General features: G+C 35.8%; 1 non-coding gene across 1 annotated transcript; it reads right to left on the reverse strand.

Moving 5' to 3' along the window:
• Window positions 1–8,390: 8,390 nt before the first annotated feature.
• Window positions 8,391–8,465, reverse strand: Trnaa-ggc (transfer RNA alanine (anticodon GGC)). Its single transcript has one exon. It is a non-coding gene; the product is annotated as a tRNA-Ala (tRNA).
• Between the last annotated feature and the right edge of the window lie 11,314 nt (window positions 8,466–19,779).

Here is a 19,779-nt window from a genome sequence, read left to right on the forward strand (position 1 = left end):
AAAAATAGTGTAAAGGTTCGCACAACTCCTTTAGGTTAAAAAACAGATTCTTCCGAAACGTTAAACTTATAACTAGCCACATAATATTTCTGCGGGGCGCCACTATTTTTGCAGTTACTTATTTATAAAAACATATTATTTTGGGGACAAATTTACATCCTACCGAATTGCTTTTTAAACATTTAACCCCTTTATATTATTTCCTCAACTTCTCTATAAGAGAAATACTTTGAATATAACAGCGACGAAGGAAATAACTGCCCAATAAAAACTGTTAGCGTTAAATTGTTGAAAAAGTTAAAAATTACATCAAAATGTATTGAAAAGCATTGGACAACATTTCAACTGTGAACTTCAGCTTGTTTTTGTGAATATGCCGCGGGCCATTGCGATCCGTTCTAAAAAAGAAACTATAGGCTATTTTGCGATTGGAACCAATACCTATACGAATAGCTTCATTACTATGCTCACAAGTGCAGTTTAATAACTGATATGTATAGTTCGTTATTATTGCAATTTGCAAGTTTTTAAGGTACTAATTTAAAATATTAGTCGGTGGAAAGACGCCTTCAAATTGCATCTGCTAAACTCACGCTAAAATTGGCAGCGTTTAGTTAAATCAATGTGTTACAGTTGACAGGATATGCATAGAAATTGAATAACGTGCGGCCATGGTTCTCAAGAAATCTATATTTCTAGTTACTTTTAAACGTCTTACCGTCACTATTTATGACGTCAATATTTATTAACGTCGATGAAAATTAGTACAATTTCTAGAGGAAAATTCAAATCGACGTTTACCGATATCAATAGTCATTACAGGCCGCAATATATTTCAAATGCCTTAGCATGCTTATTTTGAAGGAGAGCTTTAGGTCTGTTGCCAGTCTGCATTTCATGGCACTTCACGCAAAAATTTATTCTGAGTCAAACCAAATCTTGGGTGTGTAATTATGTTTTTTTGTACACCTCAGGTTGGAAATCCCTACCACCTTTCAGCTGTTTTCGAAATTTAGGTTAGCGATCTACCTATTCAGGTGTGCACAAAAATTCCCTTAGAAAAATGTCGGGTGTGCATCTGCCACAGAATGCATACTGCATCTGTTACATACTTAGTTTTCTTTGTACATGGCCGTATTTGTCTAATTCTAAATAGAGGAATCAGGCACTATATAAAGACAAATTGAATTTATACAGTGCCACCTGATTCCTATACTTAGTTTTGTAATGGCAGTTCTTGTAACAGAGTATCATGTATCATTTAAAACAAGCGCTAAGTGTTCGAACTTCATTTTATTTCATCAGATTTATATTTATCTGTCTTTAGCACGAATCATTTGATGACTTTGCAGTTCTTTGTCAAATCAAAGAGCTTTTCATTATGCGGCTGTTCACAAGAAAAGTGTAAAACGAGTCTACTCTGAGATCTGTGAGTCTATTTTTGACAAAGAATGTTTCGTATGAGCTTTCTAGCAATTCTGCAACTGACTATATTCACGGTGAGCCTTTTTGCTGTCACTATATGGTTTACACTATATGGTTTTACAGAAACCCAAAAGGACCACTTCGCCCCAAGGTTTGTTATTTCAATGCCAAGGTCGACAGTTTCTGCTCAGTCATTATCCAATCACAGTCGATTAATGAATATCAGTGAAAAACTAAAATTGATTCCTCCTAGAAACTTCAACTTGACCCCTACTAATCTAAAAAGTCCCTCAATCAAGACTGCTTTAAATTCAAGTGCCAAGCAGCCCCTAATATTATTTTGGGGAATACCTTTTGATAGCCCAGAGTATTTACCCAAAGAAAACTCGACATATGGTCAATGCATTCGAACTGGGTACGACAAGAGATTAAAAGAAGCAGATTTAGTTGTTTTTCATTTTACTACCGTCAACGAAAGCTTGCTGCCTTGGAAACATTACAGGTATTAAACTTTTAGTTGTTTTTTGGAATATAATGGTTGGAGGTTGGAGAAACATAGCTTGAAAATTAGAATCGGTTAATTCAAGTTTCGAACATTTCCAGGTGTATAAAATATCGGTATCGGTATCGGGTATCGGTCCAAAAAAGTGATATCGGTCGATCTCTGGTATTCGCTATGTTTTAAAGACAAGGTATTTGAAATCCGACCCAAAAAGATTACATCATTTCTATGCTCAAACAAGCGGAGAAAGAAATTACAAGGTTTAAAGTTTTTTTTAGGTTATTTCAGGTTTACACCGATCGGAAACAAATTACCAACCAGGAAATGAAAACAAGCACTTCAAGAAGGATTCTCAGAAATCCAGATACGATTAAAAAAATGTAATAAGAACTTAGTTAAATTTTAAAAAGAAACGTTTTTTAATTAAAATTAGTAAAAAAAACAGGAAACGAAATCAAGCAGTTCCAAGAAGGGTTCTCAGAAATTCAGTAACGAATCAAAAAATTGTCCTAAATCGAGGTTTTTCAGTTAGGTGTTTGTTAAATTGGTAAAAAACGTTTAAAATTTACTTTTATTAACCAACTTGATCAACGAACAACGTCAAACAACGTGACCTCCGACCTTTATTTTGTTTGTCTTTTCTTTATGACGCATGTAGCGGTGTTTGTTAACGTCAATAAGGTCGTTCAACTATCGAATGTGTTTGACAACAATAAAGAACACCCAATAAATGTAATACACCTGGACGAAAAAAATTTAAGTCATTGGCGGACCAAAATTTAACTTATCGTTCAAATTAATTACGGAGGTTTTAAATTCTAAAGCGACAGAATACTTCTTAGTTTATTGCGTGCCCCTTTTTAACCAAACTTACTGCCTATCTTTTAAGTAAAAAGCACAGCCGCCTGGTTTGGCACAGTGAAGAAAACGTTATACGCTTGACTGTTAAAACGAAAACATATGAATTTGCCAAAAGCTTTTTGCGAATGTGCGATGGGATGCACAAAGCCTTTGGGCTAAAACAATAAAAGTGGGGTACGACATCCTAGAAAGAAATAAGATTTTTAAGGGGCGCGAAAAAAGTTGAGTTTGGTTTATCTCGAATTTACCTACTTTGTTTGAAAATACTGCTCTTAGTCGCCTAAGAAGGCTGAAAGGCCTATAGGTGCCTACTTTACACACAAAATGCTAAACAAGGTAAAAAAGTTCGGAGTTAAGATAAATATCGACTTTTATCGTTTTCAGTTTGTTCGTTGATAGCAACTGTGCTGATGTACAATCGCATGCAGAAACTTCGTAAGAAGCTCATGCGAAGAATCGACGAAATGAGGGAACTGAACAACTTTTCGGGCAACAACAACGTGGCGTTTCCAAAAGCGTCTCTAAATGAGATTGGCGATTACCATTCTATCCACAAAAAGTAAAAACTATGTAACTTCAACCGTTCTAGCATGCAGATGATTGTATAATAGACTGGCTATACGTCAAAAGATGCAAATCGTTTGTGCCAAAAATGTGTTTATATTCTAATTTTATTGTTCCATTTGTATATTTATCGTGCAAACATTGATTCGTGTTCATGGCAAACAGAAGTCGTTTGTCAGATTATGAAAAACAGCAATTTAAATAAATTTAAAGCATTGTTTTGCGATTTAATCTTAAATAATGGTCACGATTTATATTAAATAAATTAGCTCTTAATCTTTTTAAACATTTTACAAATATTGGATTGACTATGTGAACTTGTGTTTTTACTTTTTGGGAAAAAGCAACCTAAACCAAAACTTTACCTTTAATTTGCATAAATAATAATTTGGGTTGTGTGAATGCATATTTTAGAAACAAACGTGAGACCATTCAAATCGTAAAGTCCGAATGTGTACAACTTATTTTCTGTCGCAGTTTCGAACCTCGATTCCCTGGAAACCATAGCTCATAGCTGATTGGTGAAACATTTGGTCACGATCATATATTCAGTCACGTCATCGTGTTCAGCACTAGTTTTGACATCTGCAACTTGAAAGTGAAAATATCATAGAAATAACGACACTGAGTAAGAATTAGATCACCAGCGCCCATTCAAACCTTTTGTTCTGTTTTAACACCGCTATTTTGTCAGCGTGCGTTACTTTGTCTGATGAAGTAACTTCCAAATTTGAATATAATTTTAGATTCTAACTTTTGTTTAAAAGGTTACATCATGGGAAAAGCAGACGCATAATTAATAAAACGTTTGCTGTTGCGTAATGGATACAATAAAACAATTATGAAGCAACCATGACCTTAGCTCCCCCATATTGTACACGCGTGACAAATAAAACAGCCAAAAATGGCTTCGTTTTGGTGAAAAAATAAAAAAACGTTGTTGTTATGCTGTTCTAATGCCACCTTTTTGACTCGGGTTGAAGTCAAGTGTTTGTTTTAATATTTTACATTAAAATAAGTTTATTTTTCTCAGTTTTTGCACGTGAAACAATTAGCCTGCTGTATATTAGAGTTTGGTATTTTTTTTTAAGTTATTGCTGATTATCGGACAAGTTTACTGATTTTAATAGTTTAACGTTTAATTTTTAGTTTAAAGAAATTGGTTAAAGTTGACTTGCTCTATATTAATGACTTGACTGAGACTTGATTGGACTTGGATCATTTTAAAATTACTCGTTTGAAACACAGGTTAGCTACTTGCTTTATTATTTGATGATTGGACTTGGACTTGGATCGTCACTTGCTTTATTATTTGCAAAAGTTAGCTACTTGCTTTATTATTTGCATAGCACAGATATCAGAGAAACACTTTTAATTACACGCAATGGACAGCCATGAATGGCAAATAAATTCAGGCACATAATGAGGTTATGCAGATCAACAACGTGATGGTAAAATCGAAATTTTGCCCCTGCAATTAAGTGGAATTGCGCGCGTGATAAATGTTAATTGAACGTTTTGGCGTGGTTTCCATAATTTGGCACGATCTTTCATTTTATTATCCGGCATTTTTCACCAATAAACTGGTTTAGTTTACCAACTGTTTCCATCATAAAATGCATAGTTATGCTAATAACTGTAGAAATGAAAGTCAGACAATTATTACATTGTTTTTTTTTTTTTTACTTTTCGTAAGTTAATACCTAACCATCTGAACACTTCTGAAATAAATTGACTTATAATTAGGTACACATAAGATAAAAAAAAATAATGTTTACTATTACTGAGAAATAGAGTCGATTTTTCAAGATAAATTAGAGGGCATATCTGGACATTTTGCTAAAAAAACGAAAAAAAGTTGTAGTTCGCCCTATTTGAGGTATAAGGTGATGAGGCCAAAATATTTACTAGCAAGGAGTGAACGAATTCTAGAGGTACTAGTTTTAAGCAAGTAAATTTGTTTATTTTTACCTTAAAAATATTGAACAATATTGTATTAAGTATTTATTTAGAATATCTATTTTTAGAGAAGTATAAGAAACAAAATTTTGTTTGCAATTGCAAAGAGATTGGGGCGACATCTTGCCTTACTCGAAGTATGACGTTTATATGTCACGTACATACAGAAAACAACCGACTTGAAATGTCGCCCTTATGGGTGTTTCTTGTGTAACTGGAACTTGCTTCAACGCATTAAGCTCTTCGCAGAATCTACTAATCGTGGAAATTTCAGCCGAAAATGCGCCAAGATAACAAGACGTTTCTTGATTTGCATTCAGACTTCACGTGCCCAGTTTCGAAGTAGGCTTTAAAAGAAAAAAAATCGCAGCAAAGAGCTGTTTATGCTAAAGTTTGCAATGTGTTAGCTAGCAGATTTAATGGCAACAAGTCATAAATTGGAACGAGTAGTTTACAACGAAGTTTTTCAGTCAGTAACATACAGTGAACTATAGAGTTAATTTGCAAACGTATATTGAGCAGCTTAAACACAAAATGTTCTACGGACGGTTTAGCAACAATCCTGATTATGAATAATTGTTTTTTTTTTATGTTTTGCCCACGGTATAAGCTGGAAAGCATGGCTTAAGTCAAAGGATAAATAATTAGAAGGCATCCATAAAAAAGGTTTCCGGTTCAAATAAGTCAGCAAATGTGAGTTAAATAACCTTACTTCTTACATGATATTAAATGACCTTAGTTTTTACTTATCCTTTGACTTAAGCCAAAAAATGCTATTCCTTTTAAGAAAAGTAGAAAAAAACAGATTCGCGCGAAGTGACACAGAGTTTGTATCCTACAGCGCTGTAGGAGTGGAGTACAACCCAAACGAAACCATTAAAAATATTGCAAAAAATTTAAATATTGACTTAGAGCTCGCGCCCCCCTAAGAATTGCTTGGCGACCCCTAGTGGGGTGCGCCTACCAGGTTAAGAACCGTTGGCCTATGGCATATATACTAACCTTGTCTTACTGTTTATCTTACTGTTTAGTTACACTTTTGAGTGCTCGAAAATTGCTGGCACGAAATATTATTCGAATTTAAAGTGCCTAGAAGGCTTATAACTTTCTTCGTCGATAATTACTGTAACGCGAAATTTGGTCCGGGGCCAAAACTGATCCGGTCGAATCAATTTTGGCGTTGGAACAGCCGCTAAAACAGTTCCGGCTAGGCCAAAACTGGTTCGGCCTAACCCTAGCCAGACCTTTTTAGCGGCTGTTCCAACGCCAAAATCGATCCGGCCAGACCGATTTTGGCGTGACATTACCACACTGTCTATATTGTTATTCCTTATTTAACTACTTTTAAATTTGTAATTTGGACAGCGCTGTTTTTCGCAATAATACTTGATTTCAACTGAGTCAATTGAAAATGACTTGAAACACATCAGAAAATAAAAGTTTTGCCCAAGCTAGTGCTTAAACAGCATTGTAAGCATATTATTTACGTTTAGACAACGGTTTAGGTGGAATTTGACTGTATTAATAGTATTGTAAACATATTACATATTACGCTTGAACACTGGTTTAGGTGCATAATGGCATTATCCCTAGTCCCCTGTGTCAAATCGCTGATATTCTTTACAGTCACGATGATGCTTGTCAAAGATGTGAAGTTGCAAGGTAAGAAAAAACTTTACTTGCGCAAAAACGTGACTGCTTTTCGTGCCGCTGCTTTCGCTGTTTCACCATGCTTGCAAACTTTTCGAGAAGCCGCAAATCTAATAATAATCTCAAGCTGTGTAACCTATCCTTAGCGAAACATTGGCTTAAATTTATTCTGTTGACTGCCTTTAGCACATTACGTTTTTGTGCACTAAAATAATTAATTTAAAGTATAAATATCATTATCCTAATAACATAGAAATGTTGGGGAGGAACAAGTCACTTTATATATTTATATCTTATATTTATATTTAAGACGTATAAGTTAACTTTATCTAAGATTTTAAAATCTAAATGGTCACGATTCACATTCGGCTATGCACAGCACTAACACCAGTATGAAAATAACTCAAACCTAGTTACTTTCATGTACTAAAACTTCTATGTTACTTTTGGCAGAAAAGTTAAAAACCTAAATCTTAAAAGTATCCAACCCATAGAACTTACATGAATGTGCACTGTGATCAGCCCTGCTTCAGTAGTACTGACCAACATATACGCCATATTCATAATAATATGCCGGGTGTCTTCGGAAAGGCTATTATCGAAACTAGTTGGCTTTATCAAAATTGCAGTGCAAGCAAGGTAGCCTGACCGCTAACTACGTTTTCTAGCCTTGCCTTGCTTGCACTACAATTATGATTAGGCTAACAGATTCCCGCAATAGCCTTTTTAAAAGGAACCTGTTTCCAAAAGATAAGTAATATATTTTTGTTTATTTTATTTTTAGAGTGCAAAGACGACCCCAGTTACAAGACTGTATGCGGTTATGTTGTTCTTGCAAGAGCTTGTAAAGAGACTTCAAACGAAGCAGTACTAAGAATATGGTGTCCAAAGTCCTGCGGATTCTGCCAAGATAAAGGTAAATACACATTCTGTATATTTCAGGGGTTCTTAACTGGGGTCCATGAACCCAAGTTTTATTGGGTCCATAAAGGCCTACTTCAAATATTAGTCCATACTTAAGAAGTAATCATTTTGTCATAGAAAACAGTTTATTTAAGAAAAAAACGGAGTATTAAGACTTCATTCCACTTTCACATTTTTGGATCGAAATCAGCAGATTTATGAAGTCTATTTGTGTCGTGACTTCACTACATGACGTCATTTATGAATTTTTTTAGCCTACCGTGGTCTACGCGAAGTCAAAAAAAATTTATTGGTCCGCGGTTAAATAGTTTAAGAACCCGTGGTACATATACAATGAAAGATATGTACACACATACATGTGTGCTTACAACTGAGATCTAGCCCTTCGAAGCTGCTTTTTGACCAACGACTACGGCTTACATATCATTAGTACACCGAAAGCCATCGCAGACTCTAACCGAATCTGTCGATCAATGATGAAGCAGGACAGACTAGAAAAACAACTAGCCCGCAGTGAGGTTCGAACTCACGACCTCCGGTCAAGCCGGGACCGTCGCTCTACCAACTGAGCTATGCAGGCTCAGAAGGGACATATAGTGTGTAATTCGCGCAGGTTCGTAAGCTCGAACTAGTATTTTCATTAATTCCCTGCAGGGCTGCGGAATCGGACTCGGGACCTGGGGGGTGCATGTACTAGTTTTATTCATTAAAGCCGGTATGAGGGAAGGCAGCGTATACATATCAGCGAAGCTTTGGCGACAATTCATTTAACTCACATTTTGTAAGCGAACAAACATAAGACATTAGCATGTATAAGAATTTAATTATATAAGTGTTATTGTTGTATATTTAAATTTTACATAACTTTTCAAAAGAAGAGTTTAATTGTGCGACGATAAAGGTAAATACACACTCAAGCCAGGGCTTTTTCAACTGGGACAAAATTTGTACCAAAATAAGGTAATGTTAACATAGCTCGGTTGGCTATTATAGGCTGGCTTACGTCCATATACGCCGTATAGTAAAAAAAACAAGTAACTAACAGCAAAAAGAGCAACCCAGTTTGAACGTTACATCGTATTAACACCGTTGTATTTGTTCAACACATCAAGGTGCTTATTTATGCGCTGCGGAAGATTGCTAATTCGAATAATAAGAATAACGTCCCGCCTTTTATAAAGTGAACTTCGAATAGATTTCATTCACATTAACTGATGGTGATACAAGTTCGTAACGAAACGTCTTAATCAAGATGCTATCGATATACTCGACCTATAAGGCTTTGACATTCATTTTGATTATCAAGCGTCAGCACAGATCCGTGCATAGTGTACCTGTCCTAAGTAGATTGGTATGCATTACAGTAACGTTTACATTAACTGATAATGATGCGAGTGCGTATCGAAACGCCTTTATTAAGATGATGATAACTTACTCGACATTTTTCGCTTTAACAATCATTCTTAAACCATATAATTAATTGGTATATATATCCAGTTTCGTTATTTCACCCATTAAAACAAAAAGTATATTTACAATTTTCTGTACTGTCCTTGTATTTAGTTGTTGAAATGTGGAGTCAGTGGAACACTTGCAGTCAAACTTGTGGAACCGGGATTCAAACAAGACGCAAAGGAAAGCAAACTCAAGCAAGGCAATGCCCCGCTCTGCAAGACTGCAAGTAAGTTGCTGGTGGGGGTTGAAGACCAACATTTAAAACTGGTGTGGGCTTTAATCATTGAGTACTATTTAATTTTACGATTTCAGGTCAAAACGTTGAAAAATAGTTAGTTGAATGGGCTTCGATTTACAGCCTGTTTAATATGCGAAACCAACACCCAAAAATAAATAATGCATTCTACTATCAATGAACATGTTTTTGATGAATTTATGTCAGAGATTGGCAACCAACGGCCCGCGGGCCAGGTCCGACTCGCCAACGCAAATCATCTGGCCTGTGACCTAGTTTACAAACTGGGCATGAGGCCATTCCTCATATATTTCAGGGACTTTAACTACAAAAAACAACTTTGCGCTTCAACTAGCAACCTTTTTTGCGCGTTGCAAACTTGTTCCAGCATCAAGTGTAACATATAGTTAGAACACTTTTCAATTGCAAAATAACATCATTTTATCCCTGATTAGCAGTCGTTGACATTGTTATACTAGGATTCGTAAAGTATACACAGCTGAAATTTAGAAGCCCGCACAGACCTCTCTACATTCAGTTTTGGTCCGCGACTAGAAAAGGTTGCCCACCTGGTTTATGTAATAATATCTTACTGCTTACTTCAGATGCGCCAGTGACGAATGTGGGCCGAACACTTGCGTCGATCTTTACGCCTCGTGTTCCAATGTGGCCGTTAGCTTCTGTTCAGTCGTGCTAACGATATGCCCAAAGCACTGCGGTGTGTGTAGCAGCCAATGTACGGTTTGCGGTAAGTAAAACATTATGTAATAAAGTCTATTATTATCTGTTATTTTAACCCAAAACCTCGGTTCTTTACTTTAATAATCTTCCTATCGAGAAATTGGTAATGCATAATACAGTATATTTGTGGTTTTGACAAGAGTGACATTATTGTAAAATGTATTTAGCTTTACAATAGTCACAACGATTTTACTATTAGTTCTTGCTTAAATACAGGGTTGCCATTTCGTGCTAATTTCTAAGATGTGTGATTATTTTTAGTGGAGTGTCTGCGAAAATACAAATGTGCTTATTTCAGTTGTACGCTTTGTTTGTATTAATTTTATTTCCAACAATGTTTTTCAACTACTTATCTTGATACTGTTGCCTTTTTGTCATGCAAACGAAAACAGCAACACATCTGAAATTACGCAATGTACAATAAATATTCCATTACATGTGGTTATACATTAATTATTGCTTGTGATGCTACAACATTATGCATAAATAATCCAATTATAACCTGTAATGCAAACCTTAGGCATCCGAAATTTGTCAAGTTCAAGAATTTTGCTCGAAGAATTAGGCTGCACTAAAACATTGCAAGTGGTAACAAAACACTACGTCGTCACAGAGCAGGGTGCTTCCTAAAAAAATAGTAATCCTGCTTGTTATGAAATTTCAAACTTACTTTTATCGTCCCCAACAGTTGCGAAGTGGTCCAGGTGGGACGATTGGTCTGAATGTAGTGAAAAGTGCGGGAGTGGATCCAGGCAGAGGTACAGAACTTGCAATAAGAGAGCTGGATGTGGGAATGCTTTCCAAGAAAGTGCGGCTTGTACAGGAAACCTTTGCCAAGGTGATGTTGTTAACAGCTGTAAGGTGACGTTGTTCGATCGTATGTCGCTCTGCATTACATTTACTCGGTTTCCCAAATCTTATAATTGCTTTTTAAAATGTTTTACAAACTTTTCAAAGAATACTCTATAGACATGTTTTTGGAAAAACGCCAAATGGAAAAAGTTTAAAATAGACAGTATTAAATCTACTGTAAGAATATATTGCAGTTGCTGTTAAATTAGCAAGGTATTTAGAAAAGTTTGACAACTATAACCAGTTTACTAAATTTCCTCAATAAACACATACTTTTAAATACTAGATGATGGTCACAACAACCCAACAGAGGCTTGGGGAACCTGGGGACCTTGGAGCAGTTGTAGCGCTCAGTGTGGAAGAACTGGAACAAGACAGAGAATGAAAAGTTGCAAGGAGGGATTCACCTGTTCTGGACCAAAAATGGCGTCGGAAAGTTGCACCGGGCCAACATGCCAACCAAGTATGTTCATTTTTTAGGTTATTTTTTCTAAACAGCCTGTTCAATATCTTTCAACCGTTGTTACTTTCCTGAATACGATAATATTCGCTCGTATCCGATACCCGACGCCAAGGGACAATATCGGTACTAGGGTTTCTCTCCGGGATTTCCCGCGAATTAACAATCCCGAACCCCGGGACATTTTTTTTATAATCCCGGGTATTCGGCAACATAACAAAACTTAAAAACTATTGTAGTTTTTGACTAATATAAAGAAAAAAATAGTACCAACCCTGTTTACGTCGTTGCCTGAGTTGCTTTATTTGCGCTTACCCGCGGAAGAACTTCATTAAAATTATTCTAACAAAAAAAATGCGTCATGCATTCGCTTTCTTGTTAAATAAAAACAAATAAGGGTCGTGACTTTAATACGAGAAAGTCTTGTAAGATTCCAGAAGCAATACTACAGAACATAAGAGGTTAATTAAATGTTTGGAGCTAAAATAAAAACATTTCAAACGTCACGTAATTTTATAAATAATTTTTTCGTCGAGATTCCCGGAAGCTTCATTTTTCAATCCCGTTTCCCTGGAGTAATCCGGGAAAAAGAAAGAACCCTAACCGGTACTCATCCGATACTAGAGTGGCATCGGTACCTATTCTATATCAAATTAATCTGTGAACTACTTTCACATTTTGCTATCTATTGTAGAGCTTTCTGCTGTGAAAGGCAAAAGAAAATGAAACACCAAATAGCCGCCTAATAGACTAATACCAAATAATTATTTGCACTTTCAATTTTACCTGTTCCGCTTGTTTGTGCATATTAATGCCGTCATTTGGTCTAGAATCCTCGTATTGCAATACTTCTTTATTAAAATACCTGATCTTGTTAAGCGCCATGGAAGCACCACCTTGTATGGTTGATGTTAAAAATTCCTGTAGAAAATAAATGTATTAAACATCTGCTCTGACTAATATTTATGTTAAACGCTTCAATATTTGTGTTTATGGTTTGTTGCCGGAATTTACCTAAATCACGAACTTCATAACATAACCTAAATCTACCCTCATATTCAATCTTCACTTTTTACGCAGAATGGGGAAAATGGACAACATGGACTTCATGCCCAGCTCGTTGTGGACAAACTGGAACTCAGAGAAGAACAAGGAAGTGTGATCAAGGTTCTTGTGTTGGATCCACGACCGGATATAACATTTGCATAGGGCCAACGTGTGGAGGTAAGTAAGAGTGTCACAAAGACTCAAGAGCTCGCTAAAGTAAATTTTTCAAGCAACTTATTTGAAGTAAAAATAACTTGAATTAACTTATGTCTATTGAATGACTTATCTTGTTCAACCATGACGACTTAAGTGACATCGTAATGTAATGACTAAAGTCACTGCGTTATTTAGGGATTGGAGTTGCGTATTTCCAGCAAAATATCTTGACTTACGGTACTTTATTTGGGTGACTTGTCTTGATCATCCATTAAGAATGAAGTAGGGACTAGTCGCGGTTGTCTAAGGATTTGACTTACGTATTTCAGTTCATTCTTAATGGATGACCAAGACAAGCAAATATCTTAACTTAAGACATTTTCAGCAAATATCTTGACAAATTTGGATAACCCGGCTTGGTTATTATTGGCAGAATTACCTGACTTGACTTATTTCATTTGAGTACCTTATCTTAGTTACTCAAGATGTGGAAGAAAATAGAAAGTTCTACAACAACTTAAACTTTCGGTCGCTTTAGGCGACAAACAACATCAACTCCATAAGTTTAACGTGATTACTTAAAACTCGGTATATACAGCATTCATCGGTAAAATTTAATGAAAAAAACAACAGTAAACTAGACGGGGGTGCGGTTGTTGTATATTTTGTCAGGGGGTATATTTTCAGGGCTTAGTGTTTATTTTCAATTTTTACTTTATTTTATTTTTTTTATTTTTTTTATTTTTTTTATTTTTTTTTTAATATTTTGTATTGTGTACTTTATATTATATATTTTGTTTTTCATTTTCCTCAACTTGTTTCTGCAAGCAAAAACAGATATGGGCCGAAAACTTCCCCACTTAACTTATGCCTTTGATGCGAAAGGGGTTCAAATATGGCGTAGATTTTGGGGAATGATCGCAACATATATTTGATAAATAGAATTTACATAGATAATGCGTATGGTCATTTCATTACATTTTGACCAGATTACGTGTTTGAAAATCAAATATTATCATTCTCTTAAAGACAAAAAATGGTTTAACGCCTATGGTTTGCTATACTTTTGCAAACTTTTACTCCGTATTTTTTTACTATGGCTTGGGCCGAGCAATCACTGTTAAAACAGGCTTTAAATCTGTAGTTTTAAACAATATGAAAAACACTATTAAGTTCTCAATACGCAAACTATTAAATTGAAAGTTTTGCTAGATGTTAAGGCCTGATATTGGTAGTATGCTGGTTGGAGCAAGATGCACGACAGGTGCCAACAGAGAGGCGTAGATTGCCTTAAGATTTCGCATTTAAACTTGCGGCGGTAAATACACCCTATTGACACTTAATTATTAGGCGAAGATTATCGCGAAGTAATTGGTCGCCCGAAAAAAAACTAACGTCGCATTGAAAGCAAGCATTATAAATGAGTCGCCGATATTATGCTTTGAACATCTCTACTGTATAGTATGTTACTCCAATCCAACATATCAACACACAATTTTAAGTTGTGTAGGCCTGGTGTTGATATGTTGGATTAGAGTTGCCACCAGATTTTGCATTTAAATTTGCGGCGGTAAAATAAGTTGTTTCTTAACAGCATTAAGTAATTTTACTAAAGAGAAGCCTCGTTTTAAAATGCAAGTCGCACGAGCCCAGTTTAGGACGGGCCACTTCGCACAATGAAAGTCTCACGCGCGGGACAATAAAGCCCAGCAGGCGGTAAGTCGCTTCGTTACTTCACAAGCTGGACAAAGCAAGCGAATATGAACGAATTCTGTATGAAAGTTTTTCTGCTGCTAGATGGCTGTCGTTAGCTACAAAGTGCTAAAACGCAATATTTCAGGTTTTTACCACCCAAGCAAAGGCCCCTGGGAGTGCAGCCTCATAAAATTTTACAAAGCACCTACATACCACTCTACGCCATGTCTGAAAATTTGAAGGTTCTACGATGTCTACTTTTTCTATAAAGCTTCGGACAAAACTCGGTCTGATACATACCATAGGAAACCATAGGAAACCAAAAAAGAACTAGACGGGGGTGCGGTTGTTGCATATTTTGTCAGGGGGTATATTTTCGGGGCTTAGTGTTTCTTTTTATTTTGTTTTAATTTTTTTTTTAAACTTATTTTTTTTTTTTATTTTTTTTTTTTCAATTCTTATTTTTTTCACATTCATTTTTTAATTTTAATTTTTTATTTTATACTTTTTATTTTTTAATATTTTGTATTTTGTTTTTCATTTTCCTTAACTTGTTTCTGCAAGCAAAAACAGATATGGGCCGAAAACTTCCCCACTTTGATGCGAAAGGGGTTCAAATATGGCGTAGTATTTGGGGAATGATCGAAACATATATTTGATAAATGGAATTTACGTAGATAATGCGTATGGCCATTTTATTACATTTTGGCCAGCTTACGTGTTTGAAAAGCAAATATTATCATTCTCCTAAAGACTTAAAATGGTTTAACGCCTATGGTTTGCTATACTTTTGCAAACTTTTACTCGGTAAATTTTTACCATGGCTTGGTCCGAGCAATCACTGTTAAAACAGACTTTAAATCTGTAGTTTCAAACAATATGAAACACACTATTATGCGCCTAATACGCAAACTATTAAATCAAAAGTTTTGCTAGTTGTTTAGGCCTGATGTTGGTAGTATGCTGGTTGAAGCAAGATGCACGACAGGTGCTAACAGAGAGGCGTAGACTGCCTTAAGATTTCGCATTTAAACTTGCGGCGGTAAATACACCCTATTGACACTTAATTATTAGGCAAAGATTATCGCGAAGTAATTGGTCGCCCCCAAAATAAATAACGCCGCATTAAAAGCAAGCATTATAAATGAGTCGCTGATATTCTGATTTGAACAATCCTACTCGAAATGCATCCCTGCGTTAATTGTACGGTGGGTGAAACTTTATTCACGGCCTTATCTCTTTTTGTATTACCGCGACAATACGATGAAATACGATTCGGAGAATATTTGAAAAAATCGTATTTGGAGAATATTTGCTATTTGCACCTGTATAGTATGTTACTCCAATCCAACATATCAACACACAATTTTAAGTTGTGTAGGCCTGGTGTTGATATGTTGGACCAGATTTCGCATTTAAATTTGCGGCGGTAAAATAAGTTGTTTCTTAACAGCATTAAGTAATTTTACTAAAGAGAAGCCTCGTTTTAAAATGCAAGTCGCACGAGCCCAGTTGGACGTGCAACTTCGCACAATGAAAGTCTCACGCGCGGGACAATAAAGCGCAGCAGGCGGTGAGTCGCTTCGTCACTTCACAAGCTGGACAAAGTAAGCGAATATGAACGAATTCTGTATGAAAGTTTTTCTGCTGCTAGATGGCAGTCGTTAGCTAGAAAGTGCTAAAACGCAATATTTCAGGTTTTTACCCCCCAAGCAAAGGCCCCTGGGGGTGCAGCCTCATAAACTTTTACAAAGCACCTACATACCACTCTACGCCATGTCTGAAAATTTGAAGGTTCTACGATGTCTACTTTTTCTATAAAGCTTCGGACAAAAGTCGGTCTGAAACATACCATAGGAAACCATAGGAAACCAAAAAAGAACTAGACGGGGGTGCGGTTGTTGTATATTTTGTCAGGGGGTATATTTTCAGGGCTTAGTGTTTATTTTCAATTTTTACTTTATTTTAATTTTTTTTTAATATTTTGTATTGTGTACTTTGTATTATATATTTTGTTTTTCATTTTCCTTAACTTGTTTCTGCAAGCAAAAACAGATATGGGCCGAAAACTTCCCCACTTAAAATATGCCTTTGATGTGAAAGGGGTTCAAATATGGCGTAGAATTTGGGGAATGAGCGAAACATATATTTGATAAATAGAAATTACGTAGATAATGCGTATGGCCATTTTATTACATTTTGACCAGCTTACGTGTTTGAAAAGCAAATATTATTATTCTCTTAAAGACTAAAAATGGTTTAACGTCTATGGTTTGCTATACTTTTGCAAACTTTTTTTCGGTAATTTTATGCCATGGCTTGGTCCGAGCAATCACTGTTAAAACAGGCTTTAAATATGTAGTTTTAAACAATATGAAAAACACTATTATGTTCTCAATACGCAAACTATTAAATCGAAAGTTTTGCTAGATGTTTAGGCCTGATGTTGGTAGTATGCTGGCTGGAGAAGATGCACGACAGGTGCTAACAGAGAGGCGTAGACTGCCTTAAGATTTCGCATTTAAACTTGCGGCGGTAAATACACCCTATTGACACTTAATTATTAGGCGAAGATTATCGCGAAGTAATTGGTCGCCCGAAAAAAAAACTAACGCCGCATTGAAAGCAAGCATTATAAATGAGTCGCCGATATTCTGCTTTGAACATCTCTACTCGCAATGCTTCCCTCCGTTAATTGTACGGTGGGTGAAACTTTTTTCACGGCTTTACCTCTTTGTGTATTACCGCGACAATACGATGAAATACGATTTGGAGAATATTTGCTATTTGCACCTGTATAGTATGTTACTCCAATCCAACATATCAACACACAATTTTAAGTTGTGTAGGCCTAGTGTTGATATGTTGGATTAGAGTCGCCACCAGATTTCGCATTTAAATTTGCGGCGGTAAAATAAGTTGTTTCTTAACAGCATTAAGTAATTTTACTAAAGAGAAGCCTCGTTTTAAAATGCAAGTCGCACGAGCCCAGTGTTGGACGTGCCACTTCACACAATGAAAGTCTCACGCGCGGGACAATAAACCACAGCAGGCGGTGAGTCGCTTCGTCACTTCACAAGCTGGACAAAGCAAGCGAATGTGAACGAATTCTGTATGAAAGTTTTTCTGTTGCTAGATGGCAGTCGTTAGCTAGAAAGAGCTAAAACGCAATATTTCAGGTTTTTGCCCCCCAAGCAAAGGCCCCTGGGGGTGCAGCCTCATAAACTTCTACAAAGCACCTACATACCACTCTACGCCATGTCTGAAATTTTGAAGGTTCTACGATGTATACTTTTTCTATAAAGCTTCGGACAAAAATCGGTCTGAAACATACCACAGGAAACCAAAAAAGAATAGCGGCAAAAACAAGATATGTCCCGAAAATAAATTTTCGGCCCATATAATAACGGCAAAAACAAGATATGTCCCGAAAATAAATTTTCGGCACATATAATAACGGCAAAAACAAGATATGTCCCGAAAATAAATTTTCGGCCCATATAAATAGCGGCAAAAACAAGATATGTCCCGAAAATAAATTTTCGGCCCATATAATAACGGCAAAAACAAGATATGTCCCGAAAATAAATTTTCGGCCCATATAATAACGGCAAAAACAAGATATGTCCCGAAAATAAATTTTCGGCCCATATAATAACGGCAAAAACAAGATATGTCCCGAAAATAAATTTTCGGCCCATATAATAACGGCAAAAACAAGATATGTCCCGAAAATAAATTTTGGCCCATATAATAACGGCAAAAACAAGATATGTCCCGAAAATAAATTTTCGGCCCATATAAAAACGGCAAAAACAAGATATGTCCCGAAAATAAATTTTCGGCCCATATAATTAAGTCCAACCTTATACAGTGACACCCCTGTGGGGAAAATGGACCCAATGGACTTCATGTTCGGCAAAATGTGGTCAGAGAGGAACTCAAAGAAGAACGAGAAAATGCACAAGAGGTTCCTGTTCCGGTTTAACAACTGGTTCAAAGAGTTGCCAAGGTCCCATATGTCCTAGTAAGTGAGATTAGTCAAATTGTAAGTAGGCATATTTGCTACAGTGAGGTGAAATGGCTGAAAACCTGTATTTGTTAAAAAGCGGTCCTTTGGAGCATAATTGCTGGAGGTGTTAGTTATAGGTAGTAAAAATGTCAATGGCCGTATAGAAGTAAAGAAATGGCATTCTCACTATTTAAAAATGAATAAAGATATATTCGACATGTTCAAAATTTTAGCTTCCTATATGGGCTTTAAATAGACCCTTAATATTTACTTCTTTCTACGCAGAGTGGGGAAAATGGACAACATGGACTCCATGTCCAGCTCGTTGTGGACAAACTGGAACTCAGAGAAGAACAAGGAAGTGTGATCAAGGTTCTTGTGTTGGATCTACGACCGGATCTAAGAGTTGCAGAGGGCCAACATGTCCTAGTAAGTGGTATAGCTCGTTTGTTCAACAAACTAAGAATTTTTTAGTCGAGGCAGGAATATTCAAGCCCACATAGAAGTAGGTAACATTTTAAACGTGTGGAATAAATCTGAAGATAATTGCTGAGGGGCTAAAGTTACACGTAAATGATATTCAAGCCCATACAAAAGTAAATAAAGATGACCGCTCGAAGTTTTATTTATGCGTCGAGTTTATATTTGCAAGCTTTAAATTCTTTCATATTAAAAATAAAATTAAGAGGAAGTCTGTATTGTTTGTTTTTTTTACTTTTCGCAATAGAGTCCCTAATTATTTTTATCGCGTAGATAAGGGTCGGCATGACATTTAAAAATAAAACTAAGGTTTTAACTAGACGGGGGTGCGGTTGTTGTATATTTTGTCAGGGGGTATATTTTCAGGGCTTAGTGTTTATTTTCAATTTTTACTTTATTTTATTTATTTTTTTTGTTTAATATTTTGTATTGTGTACTTTATATTATATATTTTGTTTTTTATTTTCCTTAACTTGTTTCTGCAAGCAAAAACAGATATGGGCCGAAAACTTCCCCACTTAAAATATGCCTTTGATGCGAAAGGGGTTCAAATATGGCTTAGAATTTGGGGAATGATCGAAACATATATTTGATAATTAGAATTTACGTAGATAATGCGTATGGTCATTTTATTAAATTTTGACCAGCTTACGTGTTTGAAAAGCAAATATTATTATTCTCTTAAAGACTAAAAATGGTTTAACGCCTATGGTTTGCTATACTTTTGCAAACTTTTACTCGGTAATTTTTTACCATGGCTT

This window comes from Ascidiella aspersa, chromosome 1 (genome assembly GCF_963924565.1).
Source record: "Ascidiella aspersa chromosome 1, kaAscAspe10.2, whole genome shotgun sequence".
Taxonomy (NCBI): domain Eukaryota; kingdom Metazoa; phylum Chordata; class Ascidiacea; order Phlebobranchia; family Ascidiidae; genus Ascidiella; species Ascidiella aspersa.